This window comes from Pseudorca crassidens, chromosome 17 (assembly GCF_039906515.1).
Source record: "Pseudorca crassidens isolate mPseCra1 chromosome 17, mPseCra1.hap1, whole genome shotgun sequence".
Taxonomy (NCBI): Eukaryota; Metazoa; Chordata; class Mammalia; order Artiodactyla; family Delphinidae; genus Pseudorca; species Pseudorca crassidens.
This window is the reverse complement of record NC_090312.1, coordinates 78,457,261-78,479,693: the sequence shown is the minus strand read 5'-3', so window position 1 is coordinate 78,479,693 and position 22,433 is coordinate 78,457,261. Positions and strand designations below refer to the sequence as shown.

General features: G+C 35.8%; 1 long non-coding RNA gene across 4 annotated transcripts; it reads left to right on the top strand.

The window, feature by feature from the left end:
- Positions 1 to 9,573: 9,573 nt before the first annotated feature.
- Positions 9,574 to 22,050, top strand: LOC137209862 (uncharacterized). 4 transcript variants are annotated; one of them, XR_010936148.1, is made up of 6 exons: positions 12,121 to 12,253; positions 18,063 to 18,161; positions 18,288 to 18,330; positions 18,712 to 18,758; positions 19,887 to 19,942; positions 20,449 to 22,050. It is a non-coding gene; the product is annotated as an uncharacterized lncRNA (long non-coding RNA). The 4 variants fall into 4 exon arrangements; XR_010936147.1 differs by lacking the exons at positions 12,121 to 12,253; positions 18,712 to 18,758 and adding an exon at positions 9,574 to 9,672; XR_010936145.1 differs by lacking the exon at positions 18,712 to 18,758.
- Positions 22,051 to 22,433: the final 383 nt, after the last annotated feature.

Below are 22,433 nucleotides of genomic sequence, written 5' to 3'. Positions count from 1 at the left end.
CAATCGTGCACTTAACAACATCAATCAATTAAATTTTCAAGGTATCTCAGATGCAGTCAACATTCTTATAAAAATGGAAACCACTTCTGATCACACCACAGCCCCTCCTCCACGCCACCCCCTTGGAGCCAAAGGAGGTGTTTTCGTTAAGCTCCTGTGTCACTAGTATGTCTTTATCCATGCCTTCTCTAAACCTCTTAAATACAAATAAACACAGAATACAGGCATATTTCTCATTATGCAAGCAAACTTCCACATACATATTCTAAAGAAAAGCACAGAACAGCTGCCTTCCACTTTTTTTAATGGTATGAATAGGGCCTTTAATATCAATACTGAAATGGAAGTGATTAGTATTATTTACTGAATTTTAAAGCACCTTAGGATGTTCAGCCAGACAGTTTATTTGATTGGCTGAATATACAGACACCTCATTTTGGGAAAAATATGTTGGCACAGGCAAAGAAACAGCTATCTGACTGCTTCACAGACATTTACAGAGGATTTGAACTGACAATTCTGCTTTTAAAAATGATGCTCGTAGAGAATAACATGCTCTTTCTAGCATCATATGGTCTTCTTTACCTAATCACACTCCTTACTCTAAAATTTGGAGCATTGAGGATGATAATTTAGAATTGGTTCAGCTCACAAAAAGCTTTTATTTTTGATGCTTTGATGTATAGTACCTGATGCAGAAACTATCCATTTAAATTTTAGTACATTGATAGCACAGGATAAATATACGAAATAAGTTGCATTTCTATACCCAAAAAAGAAGAATCTGTAACTGAAATTAATAAAATAATTTCACTTACAGTTGCATGCAAAAGAATTAAATACTTAAGGATAAATTTAACAAAAGAAGTGCAAAACTTGTACACTGAAAAATACAAAACATCATTGAAAGATGTTTAACTATTGATATATATATGTATATATACATGTGTATACTCCAAATTTAAAAATAGATCAAAACATGAAAACATGCTCTATTACACTGAAAATTAGGAAAATGGAAATTGAAAACTAAGGTAAATGATGAATTGGGAGATTGGGATTGACATATATACAAATATGTAGAAAATGGATAACTAATAAAAACCTGCTGTATAAAAAAATAAATAAAATAAAATTCAAAAAAAAAAACCAAGGTAAATTCCACCATTAAATTCACAAACGTTTTAAATTATGACATCATCATTTTTTAAAAATGTGGCAGGAATGTGAAACAATGGAAATTCTTATACACTATTGAAGGAAGTATAAATTGGTACAACTGTTCTTCTGGTTGTTTTCTTTCATTCGTCTCTCAAATCCATTCTTCTCTGTTTTTTTGCTCTGTTTTTAGTCCCAAAAGGTTGAATCCTGAAGATTGTATCAACCAAGCTCCCTTGATATTAGCTTCAAGTTTGATTCAGCCAATGGGTGGCACTGGCAGAGAACTAAGGGACTGAGTGAGAGGTCATGAAATTTCTTTCTTAGAACATGGAACACTGGGGATGAAATTTGTTTCTTTCTGATACCACTAGTTGTTGGAAGAGAAATTAGGCAGGGTTGAAATTTTCATACTCTGATGTCCAGCAAGTTTACCTATGGGAATATATATACCATAGAGAAGCTCTCATATATGCACTAAGAAACTGGTACAAGAAGGTTCATGGCAACTTTGAAAAAAAAAATTAGAAACTGCCAAAATGTTCATTAATGTGATTAAAAATTAATTAATTAATTATAAATAAATTGGATACATTCATAGAATGAAGTATTATACAACGGTGACAGTGAACCTATATATCATCATCAATAGATTTTAAAAGCACAACTTTAGAATTGCAGAAGCAAACTGAGGACTTCTGGTTTCCAGTCTGACAAATTGTTAACCCAAAAATTGTAGAGACAGAAGAATACAGAGAAGCACAGCTTATCAGAGCGGAAGTCCAAGAGCAGGAACCTGCCACTGGAGTCAGCACTGGGATGGAAACAGACTATGATGAATGGATTGCTAGAAGATCGGTGCAGACAATCACAAGAAGTAAAAACTCTAGGGTGCTCAGTCACAGAAGGGTTCTCACACTATCAGAGCTTTCACTCCAGGAGTCCTGCTAGGTTCTCAGGGTATAAATTAGATAGAACTCTCCTTGAGCATCTGGCAGGAGGAGGGGAAAATCAACCATTCTGAAATATGTTCAGAACACTTTTTTCAACTTAACAAAATTCTTCTGTCAAGGGAAAATAGTTTACCAGAACCTAGCCAACTTGTGAGAAAGGAAATATCTAACTTCCAAGCTATCTAGTTGTCCTGTCTCATATACATGGGAGGAAAAAATAATGCTGGTAATCCCTTCTCTAAGTCACAGCTCAGGGGCATAGACTTAGTAAATGACTGAGACCTAATCATAGGACTACTGAATGCTTCTCCTCCGTCCATACATTACCACCACATCAGTAGAACTCATGTGTAATAAGAGAGTATTACAACAGAAACAACTGGCAATTTCAGACATCATGTAAGAAGAATTCTCTAGGGAAATTCAAAGATAACTGTGGACACAAAAACAAGGACACCAGAGAAAAGATGAGCCTCTGACACCTACAGCGACAAGTTAATAGCCTAACTCCTAGCCAGATAAACATAATAGCTCACATTAGGGGCCTATTTACCTTAGTTTATTTATTTAAAAAATTTTTATTTTTTAACATCTTTATTAGAGTATAATTGCTTTACAAAGGTGTGTTAGTTTCTGCTGTATAACAAAGTGAATCAGCTATACATATACATACATCCCCATATCCCCTCCCTCTTGCATCTCCCTCCCACCCTCCCTACCCCACCCCTCTAGGTGGTCACAAAGCACCGAGCTGATCTCCCTGTGCTATGCACCTGCTTCCCACTAGCTATCTATTTTATATTTGGTAGTGAATATATGTCCATGCCACTCTCTCACTTCATCCCAGCTTCCCTTTCCCCCTCCCCGTGTCCTCAAGTCCATTCTCTATGTCTGCGTCTTTATTCCTGTCCTGGCCCTAGGTTTTTCAGAACTTTCTTTCTTTTTTTTTTTAGATTCCATATATATGTGTTAGCATACGGTATTTGTTTTTCTCTTTCTGACTTACTTCACTCTGTACGACAAACTCTAGGTCCATCCACCTCACTACAAATAACTCAGCTTTGTTTCTTTTTATGGCTGAGTATTATTCCATTGTATATATGTGCCACATCTTCTTTACCCATTCATCTCTCAATGGACATTTGGGTTGCTTCCATGTCCTGGCTATTGTAAATAGAGCTGCAATGAACATTTTGGTACATGACTCTTTTTGAATTATGGTTCTCTCAGGGTATATGCCCAGTAGTGGGATTGCTGGGTCATGTGGTAGTTCTATTTTTAGATTTTTAAGGAACCTCCATACTGTTCTCCATAGTGGCTGTATCAATTTACATTCCCACCAACAGTGCAAGAGTGTTCCCTTTTCTCCACACCCTCTCCAGCATTTATTGTTTCTAGATTTTTTGATGATGGCCATTCTGACTGGTGGGAGGTGATACCTCATTGTGTTTTGATTTGCATTTCTCTAATGATTAGTGATGTTGAGCATTCTTTGATGTGTTTGCTGGCAATCTGTATACCTTCTTTGGAGAAATGTCTATTTAGGTCTTCTGCCCATTTTTGCTTGTATTTAATTATTTAATTTTCTTTTCATAGCTATGGAGTAAGGAATTTCCACTACCTTCTCTGGTGCAGCATGTCTCACCCATCCTGGCCTGGCCCCAAATAAAGAGTAAGACAATAAGAGGTATGATCAACCTATTAGGACAGTCCTTCATTTCAGGAGTAGTATTGGCTAGCCAAAAAGTTCATTCGGGTCTTTCCACATGATGGTACAGAAAAACCCGAACGAACTTTTTGGCCAAGCCAATACATGTGAGGTTTTTTCTGTTATATACTTATTGTTTCTTTGCAAAGACCATCAAAAGCTATTTGCTTTTACCTGGCAGAGGCAACAATATACTTTCCCTACCTTGCCTCAGTGTTATGCCAAATCTTTCACTCTCTGCCATAACTTAGACAACAGATATGTTCATTTTCTTGGCCTCCATATGACATCACATTGGTATACTACACTATTATCATAGCACATGATAATCAGAAAGTAGCAAACATTAAGAACCATAGATGCCTTTGTCAAACATGATTGTGCCAGAGGGTGGGAAATCAACTATGAAAATTGAAGGGTCTACCTCTGGAAGCATAGACAGGAGTCTGTTAGGACATTCTTTCTACAGGAAAATACTGCTGTTGCATCTTACACCTCCTACCATTACAAAGAGATATCTTCAGATTTTAGAGGAAATATATCACTTTCAATCGTGCTGCTCTAACTCATTTACCAAGAAATTTTTAAGGCTGCTACTTCTGAGTGAGATCCAGAGAAAAATTAGTATTCATAGCAAGTCCAGGCTACAGTGCAAATTGCTTTGCCACTTGGGACTTCTGACCCTCAAATACTTGAAGTATGTGTGACAAAAAGGGATGTTCAATGGAGACTTCAGTGAACTTTAATTGGAATCATAGCACAGATACTTAAGGGACTGGAATAAAGTCATGCTTTCTTCTGCAGATAACTTTCTTTTCTTCTTTGGAGAAATATCTCCTAGCTTGCTGTGGCCTTAGAAGAGACTGAATCCACGACTAGGGCACAACAAGTGAACTTCACATTGTGAAATAAACATTCCTGGGCACATCATGTCATAAGGTGGGAATGTACACCAACAATCCAGCATTGAGTGGGAAGGGCAAATAAGAGGTTAAAATCAGGGAGTTCTGAGGTCACACATAGTTTGTATGAGAAGTGTTTCATACCCTCCGGCATTGTATGCTGCCTTGCGTCCTCTGCAATCAACAGTATCTCACGGGAACTTTCCAAGTATATGCACTGAATCTTTGAATCACTTTATTTTCCCGTTTTTCCCATAATTTGATTTCGGGGGTTCAGAAATCAAGGCATAGAATTGGGATGTTTCTTCTCGCTATTTAGGAAAACGCATTGTATTGAAGTATTTATTACTATTTTTTTAATATGCTATACGTCTCAAATCTGGCATCAGTACGGGTGGTCTTTGTTTCTTTTTGCTTGTTTCTGATAATACAACAATATGAATTAGGTATTGGATGATTAGTCACAAAAATATTCCCAAGCTATTTTATCATACATACATCATTCATTAGTGTCTTGTTACTTAAATATATAATTTCTCTCTAGATAGATAGATATCCTTGTATTACTTTGATTTCAACTGATCCCATATCTCAAAACAATGCTTTCTTTTCAGACTTTATTTTGTGTTCTTATCCACATTGGCTTTATAACTTCATTTAAATAGATAAATCTTAAAACAAACTTAACTCCTATTTGATTTCTGGAAAATACTGTGGGTTATCCCTCTTGTCTCCTACTGATTTAACTACTAAGTCCTTCCTAGGGGTTTGGTCTTATATCTAGGGGCTTTTCCATCTATGAAAAAAATGTTTATCCTCTTCCCATGAAGAGATGGCATATGGTTGGTCCTTTTTGGAATTTTTTTTCTCTTTGCAATATATTGTGATCTATTAATGTTGTGGTATAAATATTGGATTGGAGTAAGTCTCCTTATGAACAAACAGGAAAGCCTGCATGGATATGAATATAAACAGGGGTTTTCTTCCCACTTTTCAGATCATTTCTCCATGTAGTGAACATTTTCTCTTGTTCTGATCTCGGATAATCCAAAGCAAGAAGAAGCCATTACAAACCTTCGTGCTATACACTTATCTCCATAAGACCCTATTATAAATTCTAAGAATAACGATAAATAAGATTTAAGGAATTGTCATAGTTTACTTTAATTTCTTTACATCAGTTTGTTTATTATCTCATAAGCCAGAACGGTGATGAGGTGGCTTAATATTCTTTACACTCTTACAAATCAAAACTTTTCATTAAGGCTTATAATAACTTAAATTTTTACAGTGAACTTTACAAGAGAGTTTTTATGTTTTAACAAGGATCATTGCTGGATGGATGAGGTTGTAAAAATGATATTTGAAACCACCCAGCTCCATGAAAAATGTTTGGGCGTTATAAATTTCCAATCAGTGGAATTCTAGGTCTAAGAAATACTCCATGTTGTTAGGAAGTTGTCAGTGTCAGAATGGAGGTATACAATATTATATTAATCTTGGAATTCAGTTTAATAACAAATCAGCAAACATTTGATTGTCTCTGATAAACCAGACATTCTCTTAGCTTCAGGGACTAACGAGAGGCTATAGAATAAAAAAATAGAAGGAAGGAGAGATAAACAAGTACAGAAGTAATCATGACTTGCAAGACAATTTTAGTGACAGAAATGTATTACCATCAAATGTAGGATAAATTAATTTGGAGTAGAAGTTAAGGGTCATGATTGTATCTTGATTGGTCACAGAGGGAGGCAAGATCTCAGGAGAGTATGAATTTGCTAGCTAGATACAATGGAGTTAGGGGAAAACATGGGAGAAAAAAACCCAGATCTATGAACTGAACTGGTTTAAATAACAAGTAGTTCAGTGTTGCTGCAGCAAAAGCTCAAAGAGAAGTAAAAAGAGACTAATCTGGAACAATCAACTGGGAAGATCATAGATGGCTCCACTCATCATCTATTTGTTTATCCTTCCATCATTGAATTTTGAACCATGATAAGGAGCTTGTGCTTTGTCCTGAAGTCCAAGGGAACTTTCCTGAGTTCTGTCAACATTGTCCATCAAGTGGATTTTGGATTAATGAGGGACCAGATGGGAGATAGGGAGACCAGATGAGTCTCCTGGAAACCTAACACTGAAATTATAAAGCAGTAATAGAGAACCTTGTATATTATTATAGAGCACCATATATATATGGTGTAATACAATATGTGTATATATATATATATATATATATATACACACATATTGGATTATGCTATACTACAGTATATTATATTATGGTATATCTATATGTATATACTCTCTTAAATAGCATATATATTATCCACTCTGTATAATATTATATATACTTTATATATAGTATAGAGTATCATATCTATTCTATTTGCTATAAAATATATAATTTATATTCTATTCTCTATCATGTACTTTATATTATAAAGTACTACAGGGTTTCCCTGGTGGCGCAGTGGTTGAGGGTCCGCCTGCTGATGCAGGGGATACAGGTTCGTGCCCCAGTCCAGGAGGATCCCACATGCCGCGGAGCGGCTGGGCCCGTGGGCCATGGCCGCTGGGCCTGCGCATCCGGGGCCTGTGCTCCGCGGCGGGGGAGGCCACAATGGTAAGAGGCCCACATACCGCAAAAAAATTTAAAAGTACTACATATTTTAGAGTATATTATGAAATAAAAAGACCCATATATATTATAAAGTATACATAATATGCATACAGAAAGTTGTGCCTGAAAGCATTGTCCCCAGAATATTAAACATTGATAATCTTTGGGTAGTACCTTTTTAAATATTCCTTGTACTTTTTAGAGTTATTTTAACTTTTTTCAAAGAATGTGTACTATTTTTACAAAAATTGATTTTTTAAATATAAAGTCAGCTATACTAACTTAAAGTTAATTATACAGCAGGTGGAGATTGTAAGTCAGATTTAATAGCCATTTTGGAGGTAAAAGTGGCAACACTGGATGATTTGTCAAATGTGGGCATTAGGAATTCCGTAGGATTTCTAAGTATCTGCTTTTGGTGAGTAAATCAGTCTGTGGTTTCAGGAGAAAATAGATGGTGTAGAGAAGCAGATGGGATGAAAGAAGTGAAGACAAGGATGAACTTGAAGTTCCCAGGGAACATCTTTGGGAATGTATCCAATTGAATATCTACACCTGGAGCTAAGAGTAGAGTATGAAACTAGAGGCATAATTTGGGGAACCATCAAAATATATTAGTGTAATCTTCACCAATCGTATTATGATATGTCTTCTATTGTTTCAATTTTTTGCCTTTAACATCTAATGACTTTACCAGGTGTTATGGGCTAAATTGTATACCCTGCTCCAGTTCATATGTTGAAGCCCTAAGTCCCAGTATTTCAGAATGTGACTGTTTCAGAGATAGGTTCTTTAAAGAAGTAATTAAGGTTAAATGAGCACATACGGGTGGGGCATAATGTCATAGGACCGATGTCTTTATAAGACGAGGAAGAGACACCAGCGCTCTCTCTCTCCGGCTCCCTCTCTCGATCTCTGAGTACATGCACAGAGGAAAGGCCATGTGAGAACACAGCAAGAAGACAGCCTTTTACAAGCCAGGAAGAGAAACCCCATCAGAAATCAACCCTCCTCACCTTGATCTTGGACTTTCAGCCACCAGAACTGTAAGAAAATACATTTCTGTTGTTTAAGCTACCAGTCTGTGGAATCTCGTTATGGCAGCCCGAGCTGACTAATATACTAGGATAAGTGTCAGAAATTATCTTCCATGTCAAGTCTCCCAGGTACACCGTGGATCTTTTCAATACGTAGTTTTAAGTGTTCACTCATTTCTCGGAAGCAGATACTAAAGCAAAATGGTTAAATAGTATGGCTATAGCCACACAAACAGCAAGCAATGAACACAGGATCCTAATCCAAAACATTTGATTCCACCCTAGACCAGACATACTTCCTTTTACCCTCACCAAATAAGGGTGATCAACAACATCACAATGAGAAGGGACTGGAAGTTACTATTAGAACCCTCTGTATAGTTAAATCTATGCAAGCCTCTGTATAGTAAGTTTATGCAAGTACAAATAACAAACTACATATTGTTTAAATCTTTAAATCCATATATAAGTAATATTTACACAAATAACTCAAAGCTATATGTACTCCTTGGCAATAAGAAGGTGAGAAAAAAATAAAGGTTCGATTGGAAACATAGGTATCAAAAAGACAGCCAGGAAGAAGCTATAGAATGAGACGAGGACTGTGAAGAGTCATGGGCTGCATTCAACCCAATAGGTGAGCAAAGTAGTGGGTTTCAGATGGAAGAGAAGGCTAAGAAAAGGAGGGGTAGACCTGGGTAAGAATTTGTGATAAGAGAGAAGAAAGTTTCTAGGGGGAAAAGGGGGTAATAGTTCTTCCTTTGCTTAACAATTGAATTGGGCAAACACATAGGTACAGGTCAGTTCATTCCTTTTTGTTTTTGCTTTTGAGAAGATTTAGACTATTTTGATCCAATTTTGATTCAGTTTTGCTGTGACTACAACATGAGTTAAGGAAGGAGTAATGATGTTGGATGAACCTCAGTCCTCCGTGTGGCATGGAAGATCTCTGTAACAACTCTGGCTTCATGACACCAGACAGGCGAGAGGAACAGTACCACACGATTTATGGAGCTATCGTGTTTCTCTGACTGCCCTTTATTATACTGCAAGTACAGTAGTTTTCACTTTCCCAAACTGGGAAGAGTTCCAGAGGAATGCATCTGGATAGCATTTGCCCATTACCCTCCCCAGAAAAAGAATTAGTCAGCAAGGACCCTATTCATAAAAACAAATTCCATCCATTTCTACTTGAATGTCATGTCTTTATGTGGAGAAGTGTGGAGTGAGCCCCTTTTGCTACATAAAGAATGCTTTTTTTGTGATTAATGGACCTCTCTCCCCCCAAAATGTAAGTAGACACCTCCTGATTACATACCTGAGGGAGCTCAAAGGCTACAGACATGGTGAGAGGGGCTTGATATGATATTTCTGGACTGAATTGTATCCTTTCTGAAAATTGATAATGTATAAGGTACTGGTTTCAAGAGAAATGCATGTTTTTTAAACCATAGAAGGTATTTAACAGGACATTTTGAACATAAAAACTGAAAAACGTACACTCATATTCCCGAGTCCAGTGGAAGTTTTAAGAATCACCTCTACTAACGATCTGTAGTTTCCAGATCTGAGACTCTCAATCTGGTGTTTTACTTCACAAAATTCTAATTCCCAGAAGTCAGGAGTTAATCTTAATGGAGTAATATAGTTTTAATCGCCCCATAATGTTGATAGATTGGGTAGATTGAAATCACATCATTAGACAGTGAATTTTGGTAGATACCTAATAGTCACTGAGGGTGCCTGAGACTTATGGTCTAGCCACATTATTATTTTCTTTTGGTTGAATGATCATTTTAATGTTCTGTGACATACAGTATACCTTCCCTACTGTGAAATTTATTCAATGACAAAAGTTTTTAACATACTGTAAGTCCAGATCATTATATTTCAACTAAGGAGCAGCATACATCTTAAGTGTTATGCTTTATTTCAGGCACTTCAGGGAGATGAGGTATTTTAATGGAGATTTTTTTAATGCAGTTTCCAACTGTTGCTCTGAGGCCCTACATAAAAGAGGCTCATGCTGAAGTGAATCTCACCAACCAAAAGACAGCATCGCCTTTAGAAAAAGTGGAATTAAAAAAAAATGTTTTGCCAGAATACCACTGTAGTTTATTCATGTGATTATCACTGCCGTGTTTATTGTAGATGCAGCTGACTCTTTAGACAGTGTTACACCTCCAATAAACACACATATGCATGCAACGAAGAACATAGGCAAATAAACTTTACATCTCCATTTGCCCAAATATGATTTACTCTAAGCAATTACTATATGTGTATATACTCTAAGAAAATTTTAGGGGCAAAGTCTCTCCATACCTGCTTTCCAATTATTACAGCTGAGTAGAGTGGGATTCTAATCTCAGAAAGGTGAGTACCACAGTCCCTCCACTCCCCTAAAGAGGGTGAGCTCAGCAGAGCGCTGTGAACACCTTTCAGTGGGCTGCTTGAATGGAAATACGGAGATTTAAAGGAAATGGAAGCTACACCACTATAAAAATTCATCTATCAACCCTAGTTGTAATACTACTATGCAGGTGTCGTATAAACAGTGATTTCCAGGATTAAACGAGACCCCAAATGTGAAAGTGTAATGAGAAAAATATGAAATGAGATTCATATCACCTTTGTGTCAGACACCTTAATAATCACTTGGTTTCCATCAATTTATTTATCCTCACAGTAATTGGATGAGGCAGGTCCCATCCCTCCCACTTTTTAGATAAAGAAATTTTGGCTTAAAGAGGCCAAGTCTCTGTAAAATCACACGGTCGCTAAGTGTGACACCAGGACTCAGTTCTCAGTGCACGTGACACCAAGTGATCCTCAAAGCACATTATTTGCCTCAGGACTAATCACAACACCACCAAACTACATAGTTGGTAGTCGTACGAGGCTCTTGGCCATTATGCTTTCCTTTCTTTGGGCCATTTAAAGCCCAGTTTGACAGGCAACTAATTAGTATGTCATATGATTACTTCCTCTCAACTAATAAAGAAATCTGGAACCCAGGTCAATGGAAGATGGACCTGGTCCCAAGAACACAGTATAGAGGATTCAGGTGCTATCTGCCTGCCTTCCTGATTGACTCACAAGGTTCCAGTATTGAAAACTCCATATAAAACCCCTTTAGTGGGAATTATCACAAATTACCTCAAAATCTTCTGCCAGCAGTAACTCATCTCCCCCGTATCATTTTCTCTCTCATTCTTCTTAGATCATAGACCCTCCATAGGCTGATGAAATGGTCTTTTCTCCTAATGTATCTACTAACCTAGAGCCCCAGGAGAAATGCCCAAGAATCCTCTGCTAATGCCTAACAGTATAATGAGCACAAATTCTCTTCTGCAAGACTTATAAATAAAGAATTCATTGTTCCCATTCTTCTTATAAAATTTAAATCATTTGCATAAAGTAGTATGATTTAAACATATAAAAAAAAACCAAAACAATAAACAAACATCTAACTTTCTGTCAATCTCCACTAAACAAGGCACTGGCATTTTTATTTCCAAATGTCTCGTGAGGATGGCTCATTGGCTACATAAATATAAATGCACGTATCTGAAATTCAAATGTCTGTTTTCAAATAACCAGTCATAGGCCAAAAATGTTGGCAAGATCACTCACAGATGTTTCACAGAAATGGGGAAAAGGGAGGTCAACGTACTGTAAATACATGTAGTTGCCCGATGCTTCTCTGGTCAATTTCCTCCTCAGCAGAATACATTTAGTGTAATAAATGTTTCATCTGGGAAGCTTTCCAGATTTATCATTAAAATAAAAAAGTAAGCGCAGTTGTTCTTAGTGGATCTTTTTTCCATCACAGTATCAGTCACATCTCAGAGGCATGGTGAAATGTGCTGGTGAGTACAAAAGGGTGTGAGGAGAAATGAGAATGTAAAAGAAAGAGAAATAAAAAATAAGAGAGGTGTATGGATTTTACAGGGGAAAGCCCTCACTTGTGGAATACTTCTACGCTTCATGTCTCTGTCATCTGCTGGATGACAGCACAGTATATTAGGAATAAAATTTTATCTTTCAATTCTTTTTGGCTTTGGCCTAAGCCAAAATGATCCCTCTTTCCTAAATTTCTATTATATTTGTGGGCTATCCTGTCTTGGGTTGTTAGTTATTCTACCTTGTATTGTTTATATTGTTGGTTATTTGATATGCCCTGGAGCCAGGGACTATGTCTTATATTCTATGAATTCCTCATTTGCCTTGACTGCCACAAGAAAATACTATAGACTGGGTTGCCTGAACAACAGAGATTTATTTTCTGAGGTTCTGGAGGCTAGAAGCCCATGATCAGGGTGCCAGCATAGTTGGTGTCTGCTGAGAGCTCTCTTCCTGTCTTGTAGATGGTCAGCATCTTACTGTGTGCTCACATGACTTCTTCTTTGTGCTTGCATGGAGAAAGAGACAGACAGACAGGCACAGAGAGGCACAGAGAGAGATTTCCTCTATGGTGTCTCTTCTTATAAAGGTGCCAATCCCATCATGAAGGTCCCATCATCATGCCCTTATCTAAACTTAATTATTTCCCAAAGTCTCAATCTCCAAATATCACCACATTAGGGCTTCAACATATGAATTTGGGAGGAGCACAAACACTCAGTCCAAAACACTCATTTCACATAACACAGTGCCTTGCCCACTGAAAGTGGTCTATAAATATCAGCTCATTGACTGAATTAAAGAGTTTATTGGCATGATTTATATAATCAGAATTAAAATATTTTCTGTTCATTCTTTAGAACTTTTTAATACCAGGATACAAGAATCTGAGTGATGCTTTAAGTAAGGAAGGGGAACTTTTGGTAAGAACTGCATTAGAAGAAAGACACATTTAAATTTAACAATTTAAGGAAATCACAAACAAAACGAAAAGACAACTGTAGAATGGGAGAAAATATCGGCAAACGATGTGACCGACAAGGGATTAGTCTCCAAAATTTACAAACAGCACATGTGGCTCAATATCCAAAAAATAACCCAGTCAAAAAATGGGCAGAAGACCCAAATAGACATTTCTCCAAAGAAGACATACAGATGGGCAAGAGACACATGAAAAGATGTTCAACATTGCTAATTATTAGAGAAATGCAAATCAAAACTACAATAAGATATCACCTCACACCAGTCAGAATGGCCATAATCAAAAAATCTACAAACAATAAATGCTGGCGAGGGTGTGGGGAAAAGGGAATCCTCCTACACTGTTGGTGGGAATGTAAATTGGTGCAGCCACTATGGAGAACAGAAAAGAGGTTCCTTAAGAAACTAAAAATATAGCTACCGTATGATCCAGCAATCCCACTCCTGTGCATATATCCGGAGAAAAACATGGTTTGAAAAGTTACCTGCTCCCCAGTGTTCATTACTGCACTGTTTACAACAGCCAAGACATGGAAGCAACCTAAATGTCCATCAACAGTTGAATGGATAAAGAAGATATGGTACATATATACAATGGAATATTACTCAGCCACAAAAAAAGAATGAAATAATGCCATTTGCAGCAACATCAATGGACCTGGAGATTATCATACTAAGTGAAGTAAGTCAGACAGAGAAAGACAAATATTATATGATATTGCTTATATGCAGAATCTAAAAAAATGATACAAATGAACTTATTTACAAAACAGAAACAGACTCACAGACTTAGAGAATGAATTTATGGTTACCAGCGGGGAAGGGTAGATTGAGAGTTTGGTATTGACATGTACACACTGCTATATTTAAAACAGAAAACCAACAAGGACCTACTGTAAAACATAAATAAATAAATAAATAAATAAAAATTTAAAAGTAAAATTTAGAAAAAGAAACAAAAAGCTCAAAGAGAAGGCCAGAAGGAAGCCTTACTGTTTTCATCCTATTATTTCAGTTAAAGAATCAATTAAATAGTAAGATCCTGTTATTTTAACTATAGAATCACAACAGAAAGTCTAGAAAATTTATTTCCCTAATTATCTGAAGCATTAAAATTGAAATGCACTCATTCTATACAGTACAAGATGATCTACTGGATATAGGAAGGAATAATGCAACTGTTATTTATATTTTTATCTACAAAGGTAAGGAATCAATTAAGCTCCTATGTTACAGGAGACTTCCTAAGGAGAACATCTTAGTGTGTCTTTATATAAGCATCTTGTGGTGTTTTGTAGTTTATGTGGGCTTCTCTAGTTTTAATGAAGAAAAGTCTCTCCAAATAGACAAGTGGCTTTGAATAATCCCAGGTTAGCTCAGGAAAATAAAAATCACTCTATAGTATTTCAAGCAGAAATGGACTTAATTCAGGGAACGAGGTGATTAGAAAACTATTGGAAGGCCTGAAAGAGTAAAATCACTACCAATTCTCAGTTGTTGCTGCAGAAAACTAGGAAGTGCTGCTGCCATTCTAGGCTCAGGAAGTGCAGGAAACTGTGATCAAGGTCATGGTCACCACTGCCATGGTCCTGAAGATGATGACTGTACGAGGATGGCATTTGGCCAGCGGTGCTTACTACGCTCAGCTACCTAAGTCCAGGCATCCCTCCCTCCACTACCTGCAGAAGATGGAATGTCTTGGAGCACCCTTCTGCCTTACAAGTCTTCTGAACTGCTTTTTGTTGGTAGAACCTAAACTCTCTGGAGAGCCCTGCTGGCTAAGGAGTCTGGGAAAGTCTTCCACACCCTGCAGTAAAAGGAAAGCCCAGGGGAAAATGGAATGGTCGCTGAGCATTAACCTGCCATTTCCAGCAAGGAGGAAAATGCTAATAATGCCGACACCAGAAAACAAGAAAATTGCAGAGTTGACACTTTACTCATGGTATGAACTCTGTCAGACATACTGCAAAATTGTTTTTTAAAAAAAATTGTTTTTACATATGTATGATAGACATAGATATTCTAATTGATTATGTATGTGTGTGTATTTCTCTCTGTGTGTATATGTGTGTGCGTGTGCATATATATGAAAATATTATACAATCATCACGAAGAGTATTTTAAATACAGATTTCTCTTCACTAGTATTAGGTATGGCTTTCACTCTAAATTGTAGATTGTGATATTAGATGATAATCATAAGAACCCATGATGCATAAGAATACATTTACAACTTTGCATCCAGAACATGAACACAATGATTAGGTTGTTTTGGGTGATATTTAAGCAATACAAGCCTTGATCCCGTACTTTATAGAATCTCACTAAACTTAATGATAAATATTTGGAAGCGTCTGTTGAAGTTGTTAAATAAATAATGAAAGGGGAAACACAGGTACATGCCAGTGAGGAAACAACTATTCTTTCTGCCATGGTAAAAGTATTTGTAATAATAAATAGGAAATATAGCAACAAACTAACCACATTCTTTAGTTAGTCAATAGTGCTGGATGATGTGTATAGTACATTTCTGAATGTTTGTAAAAAATAAATACAAAAAAGGATGCAGCCTGAAAGGTGTGCTATACAGTTCTGTAAAAGTATAGATGTTTCTATCATGTATCCTGTTATTTTCTAGAATCTCTGCCAATAATGAAATGAATCTAGAAGTAATCATTTTAAGTCACTAAAGAAAAGAGGTCCTAGAAAGATGTAGTCCAAACATTAAAACTTTCATTAATCAAACAATGTTTGAAGGAGAAAAATGTGTAGATATAGAGGAACTATTCTGACAAAAATAAAAATAGTAATATTTAAAGGTGTCCAGAATAAGTTTACAGAGATAGTACCAGATGTGAAATTATTCACAATATTACTCACAGAAATGTTATTGCAACAAAGGGATGTATAAAGTGTTATAGGAGGATCAATGCAGTTAATTTAGTAAAACCTGGAGCTTTAAAATACAAGAAAAATTTCAAAACACTATATTATGAGATTGGGATGACCATTAATATTTTTTGAAACAAATAGAGATACTTCTCTAGTTCTTTCATGGCAAAAGTGTGTAAAAGATTGTTAATTTAAAGTTGTTATGCTTTTTTCTTTTTTTGGACATTAACAAGTGTTCCGATTCTGTTGATTTTGTTGGGGGTGATATATAGATGTCAAATAGCAAATAAATACATAATTTAAAAATAATCACATTTAATTGGGCCCTGGAAAAAATTTTCACAGTGAATGAGAAACTGCTTTTCAAAAGAAACAAATACTGTGGGAAAATGATTTGAAATCAATATTTGGAATAATTCCATCATTGTGTAGTTACTCATTGCCAAATACAGTATGTGGGAACTAAAAATATTCTAAGAGTACACCACTAAGAAATCGGAAAAAATTCATAACTTATTTTAAAAAAATCAAAAGCTTCATCAGATTTTGACATCAAGGATTATTATCAAGAAAAATAGAAACATTTTAAGGCACTTTTAGGAAAAATCTTATGCTACTGAAAAACAAATATCATGGTTTCCTAAGTGCAAACAATATTCTTCCTTTCTTATCAACTTTGGAGTGATGTTTTCCATTAATGATACCCATTAAAATCAAGCATCAAAATAAACTGAATTTAAACATGATACTGCAGAAGGTTAATTTGAGATTTAAAAAATTATTGATCATATTTAATCATATTACTTAATATTTTGGTTAGAGTGAAAATAGTCACTCAAGTAAAAATATTATAAAATATTTTGTATTTACTCTTTATCTCATCCTTTTCTGATTTGTTGTATATTTTTTACAACTTAAAATTACACAGTAAATTAGCATGGTATATTAGCTACAAAACAAATTACTCCTAAACTTAGGGGCTTCAAATAGCGAATACTTATTTTCCAACATTTCTGTGGTGAGAATGCAAGTGTGGCTTAGCTGCGTGCCTCTGGCTCAGTGCTTCCATGAGGGAGCGCTCAAGGTGGGCTGGGGCTGCTGTCTTCTCAAGAATTGACATGAGATAAAGGATCTTCTTCCACACTCCCTCACGTGGATTTCAGCAGGTTTCAGTTCCTCATGATCTGACAGATGGAGGGCCTCAGTTCATTGCCATGCTGCATGGGTTTTTTTTATAAGGCTGTTCACATCATGGCATTTGGCTTCGCTCAGAGTGAATGAATGAGGAAGTAAGAAAGGGTGTCAAGATGGAAGCCACAGTCTTTTTGTACCCTAATCTCAAAATGACAACCTACCACTTTTTCCATATTCGTTAGAAGTGCATCAATAGGTCCAACCCGTGCTCAGGGCTAAAGGGAACCCATGCTCAGAGCTAAACAAAGGCATGAACACCAGAATACATAGATCATTGAAGGCCACATTAAGGCTGCCTACTACATATAGTAATGCATGTATACAATTATTAAGTATATAAATATGTGAATATTGAGTTGCAGAGTTTCTGTTTGGGATGATGAAAAATTCTGGAAATAAATAGTGGTGATAGCTACACAAACTTTTTGTATATACTTAATGCCACTGAAGTATACACTTAAAATGGTTAAAGTGGTAGATTTTATGTTGTCTATGGTTACTGCAATAAAAACAATAAAGTTTAGAGAACAATTTTTTACAAAATTAACTTTCAAATTTTTTCAAGTAACCTATACACAGGAGCCTGCAATAAGAGATCAGATTCTTTCTTCAAAATCACAAAATATTAAATGTTTGGAGCTATAAATAAATGGGGTTTGCAAACAACATTTTGACTGAAACATACAATTCTTTTTCACTTTTCATAAGGAAGAGAGTAGAGAAGAGTGGCAATCAGATAAGAGCTGGGATGGACCTTTGATTTACTTAGCCTCTGCTAAGATGCTATATGAACCCTGAATTCAAAAGGTAGGTGAATTTTAGCATATGATTTTAAAGCAGAAGTTTAAACTGAATTCAACATCAACTTATCAACCATTCCCAGCCCTCCACAATGCAAATATTCCTATTCTTGTATTTTTCCCTTGAAAACAGTCATGAAAGTCTTCACCCAAAATGGACATCTATTGGCTACCAGGTTTGTCAATCTTCCTTTTAAATATCTCTAAAATCTGTGCTTTTTTCTGTTTTAATCTGTTAATGTGATGTTTTATATTAATTCGTTTTTGAATATTGAACCAGCCTTGCATACCTGGAATAAATCCCACTTAGCTGAGGTATATAATTCCTTTTATACTTCTTTGGATTGGATTTGCTAATAATTTGTTAAGGATTTCTGCATTTACGTTCATGAAAGATATTAGTGTATAATTTTCTTTTCTTGTAATGTTTTTGTCTGGTTTTGGTATTGAGGGTAATGCTGGACACATAGAATGAGTTAGGAAGTATTTCCTCTGCTTCTATTTTCTGAAAGAGATTGTAGAGAATTGGTATAATTTCTTCCTTAAATGTTTCATAGAATTCACCAGTGAAGCCACATGGGTCTGGTGCTTTCTGTTTTGGAAGGTTTGTATTTATTGAGTCAATGTCTTTAATAGATATAGAACAATTCAGATCATATATTTCTTCTTGTGTGAGTTCGGCAGATTTTATCTTTCAAGGAATTGGACCATTTCCTCTAGGTTATCAAATTTGTGGGTATAGAGTCGTTCATAGTATTCCTTTATTATCCTTTTAATTTCCATAAGATCTGTAGTGGTGTCCTCTTTTCATTTCTCTTATTAGTAATTTGTGTTCTCTCTCTTTTTTACTTAGCTTGGCTAGAGGCTCATTTATGGACTGATCTTTTCGAAGGAACCGCTTTTGGTTTCATGGATTTTCTCTGTTGATTTTCTGTTTTCAATTTTATTGATTTTTCTCTAATTTTTAATTTGTTTTCTTCTGCTTACTTTGGATTTAATTTGCTCTTCTTTTCCTAGTTTCCTAGGTGGAAACTTAAACTTATTTTAGAACTTACTTCTAGTCTAATATATCTATTCAATGCTATAAATTTCCGTCTCTGCATTGCTTTTTACTGCATCCTATAATGTGCTTTTGTTTTCACCCCAAACATGAATGCCCTAGTACAGACTCTCATCCTTTCACTCCGGGGTTAGTAAAAGTACTATGACTGAATTCTCTAGGTCTCCATTTACTATCCCTCTAGGAATCATCCTTCACACTATTACAGAGTGACTTTTCTATTCTCAGATATGATCCCGTTACTTCCTTTCTTAAAATCCTTCATTAACATCTTTGTAGGTAAATGCCAAAAACCTTTGTATAACATACAAAACCCTTCACCATCTGAGCCTGACTCCCTTTTCAGCCTCATCGTACCTTAAACCCATCTAAAGTAGGTGAAATGAATGAAATATTTATATAATAAAAGAGACATGAGAGTCACATGGGATCTTATATAAAATAACTTCTGAAGGCACTTCTATCCCTTTTATCCCAAGACTATTCTGATTTTATCTTTTAGTGATAAAGTGTGGGAAATAGTTGGATCAATGTTGTGTGGAAAAGCACATTAAGATAGGTTTCAAGGGAACTAATTTTGCTATTATTACTCCTTAGTTTCTCTCTCTCTAGCCTTATAAAAGCATTTAAATATTTATCCTCTGTTGACTTTATGACAATTTTCTTATATAGATATATCTGAGAGTGTGTCCTTGTCCTGGACCAGCTTACGCTTCCTGTGACTTTGGGTTAGTCACTTTGAAAAGTAAAGATGATTATGCTAATTATTATTGTTATGAATTACAAAGCTTCTTCAACTCTGCACTGACATTTCATCAAAGCTTACCTATTTGTTAGCATTTATAGAGAGACATGTTTACGATATCCCCTTGTTACAGAGATGTTTTGAATACAATGCGGGACAAATATTTTATGAGCTTTATAGGACAATAATTTTATACTGTCCTAAACAACAAAAATTTATTCATTATTGCCCCTGACATTTGACTTTGCTTATAAGGGTTTATATCTTTACAAATTAAGAAAAATAATTGTCTATGTTTTCACCCTTGCAGTTTTTTATTTCTCACTCCAGATCTTTATTGAAGTGAGACTGTGAGTTTAATAAATAATGTACTATTTAAATTCAGAGTATTATTGCTTTCCTGAATGAATGAATTTAAGCAAACCTTTAGGGTTATTGTGAACTGTACTGTGTGGACATGGGTCCTTCCTATTTACCTCCCTGACACAGGTATCAAAAGGATCTTCAGGGATTCCCTAGTGGTGCAGTGGTTGAGAGTTCGCCTGCCGATGCAGGGGATACGGGTTCGTGCCCCGGTCCGGGAGGATCCCACATGCCGCGGAGCAGCTGGGCCCGTGAGCCATGGCCGCTGAGCCTGCGCGTCCGGAGCCTGTGCTCCGCAAAGGGAGAGGCCACAACAGTGAGAGGCCCGCGTACTGCAAAAAAAAAAAAAAAAAAAAGGATCTTCAAATTGCATCTAGTACATCCACCTGCCTAGAAAATCATTTGCTTTTAAATAGGTCTTTAAAAATTCTATGTTTCTGTAATATATTCTATATTGTTTCCATAATGATTGATGATGTTGAACACCTTTTCATATACTTGTTGACCATTCATGTGTATTCTTTGCAGAAATGTCTATTCAGTTTCTTTGCCCGTTTTAAAATTGGGTTTTGTTTGTTTGCTATTAAACTGTAGGAGTTCCTTATCTATTTTGGATAGTAATTATTTATCAAATATTTGGTTTGCAAATACTTCCTCTCATTCTGTAGGTTGCCTTCTCATTTTGTTGATTATTTCCTTTGCTCTGCAGAAACATTTTAGTTTGACATAATTCCACACATCAATTTTTGCTGCTGTTGCCAGGGAAATGAAAATCAAAATTACAATGAAATATCACCTCACACTTTTATGATGGTTAGTATCAAAACAAAACAAAACGAAATAGAAGATAACAAGTATTGATAAGATTGTAGAAAAAAGGGAGCCCTTGTACATTGTTGGTGGGAACGTAAATTGGGGCAGTCACTCTGGAAAACAGTATGGAGGTTCCTCAAAAAGTTAAAAATAGAACTGCCATGTGATCCAGAATCCCCACTTCCGCTTATATATAAAAAGGAATTAGGACTTTGAAGAGACACCTGCATTGCCATGTTTGCTGCAGCATTATTCACAATAGCCAAGACATGGAAGCAACCTAAATGTTCATCAGTGGATGAATGGATAAAGAAAAGGTAGTGTATACATAAAATGGAATATTATTTATTTTTTTAAACAGAAAGAAATCCTACCATTTGTGATAGCATGGATGAGCTTGGGGGACTTATGCTAAGTGAATAAATCAGACAAGAAGGATAAATACTACAATGATACCACTGAAAAAAGACTCTAAAGTGATCAAATTCCTAGAAGCAAAGTAGAATGGTGGTGGCTAGAAGATGGAGGTGCGGGGAGAGGTAAATAGAGAGGTATTAGTCAAAGGATACAAAGTTTTATTTATAAGATGAAAAAGTCCTACAGAGCTACTATAGGTCACAGTGCCCATCTATGGTTAACAGTACTATATGGTATACTTAAAAACTAGCTAAGAGGATAGATCTTATGTTAAGTGTTCTCATCACAAAATAATAAAAATGATAATGGTAATAATAATAAATAAAGAGGTTGGGAAGAAATTCATGGAGGTGATGGATATATTTACGGCATAGATTATGGTGATGATTTCACAGGGGTATACTTATCTCCAAACTCACCAAGTTGTATACATTAATTATGTACAGTCTTTTTTATGTCAATCATACTTTAATAAAGTGATTTTTTTTTAAGTTCAAATTTGAGAATCACATTAAGATTGTTATTTTCCAAACTGTATTCTGCTGAATTTCTATTTCCAGGGGCAGGAGCTCTCCTCACTGGAGAGCATGTTTGCAGATCAGTTTGTAATATTAGAAAGGTCTCAGAAACACAGAACTAAATGGAGTATCCCTGAACCAATTAGATTAGCCTGAGCTCTTTCCACATGTGATTGGAGGTGATCTAATTGGCCTGTGCAGTAAGTAAGTTATCCTGAGTGTTTGAATATAATGCACATATGTTTACAATACCAGAACACATTAGGAATAGTTTCATTTACTGTCTTTCTCTTGGCATTACTACTGCTAGAGAAAGATTTCCACAGTGCTTCCAATGGGAAGTGGGAACATTTGAGGTGATTT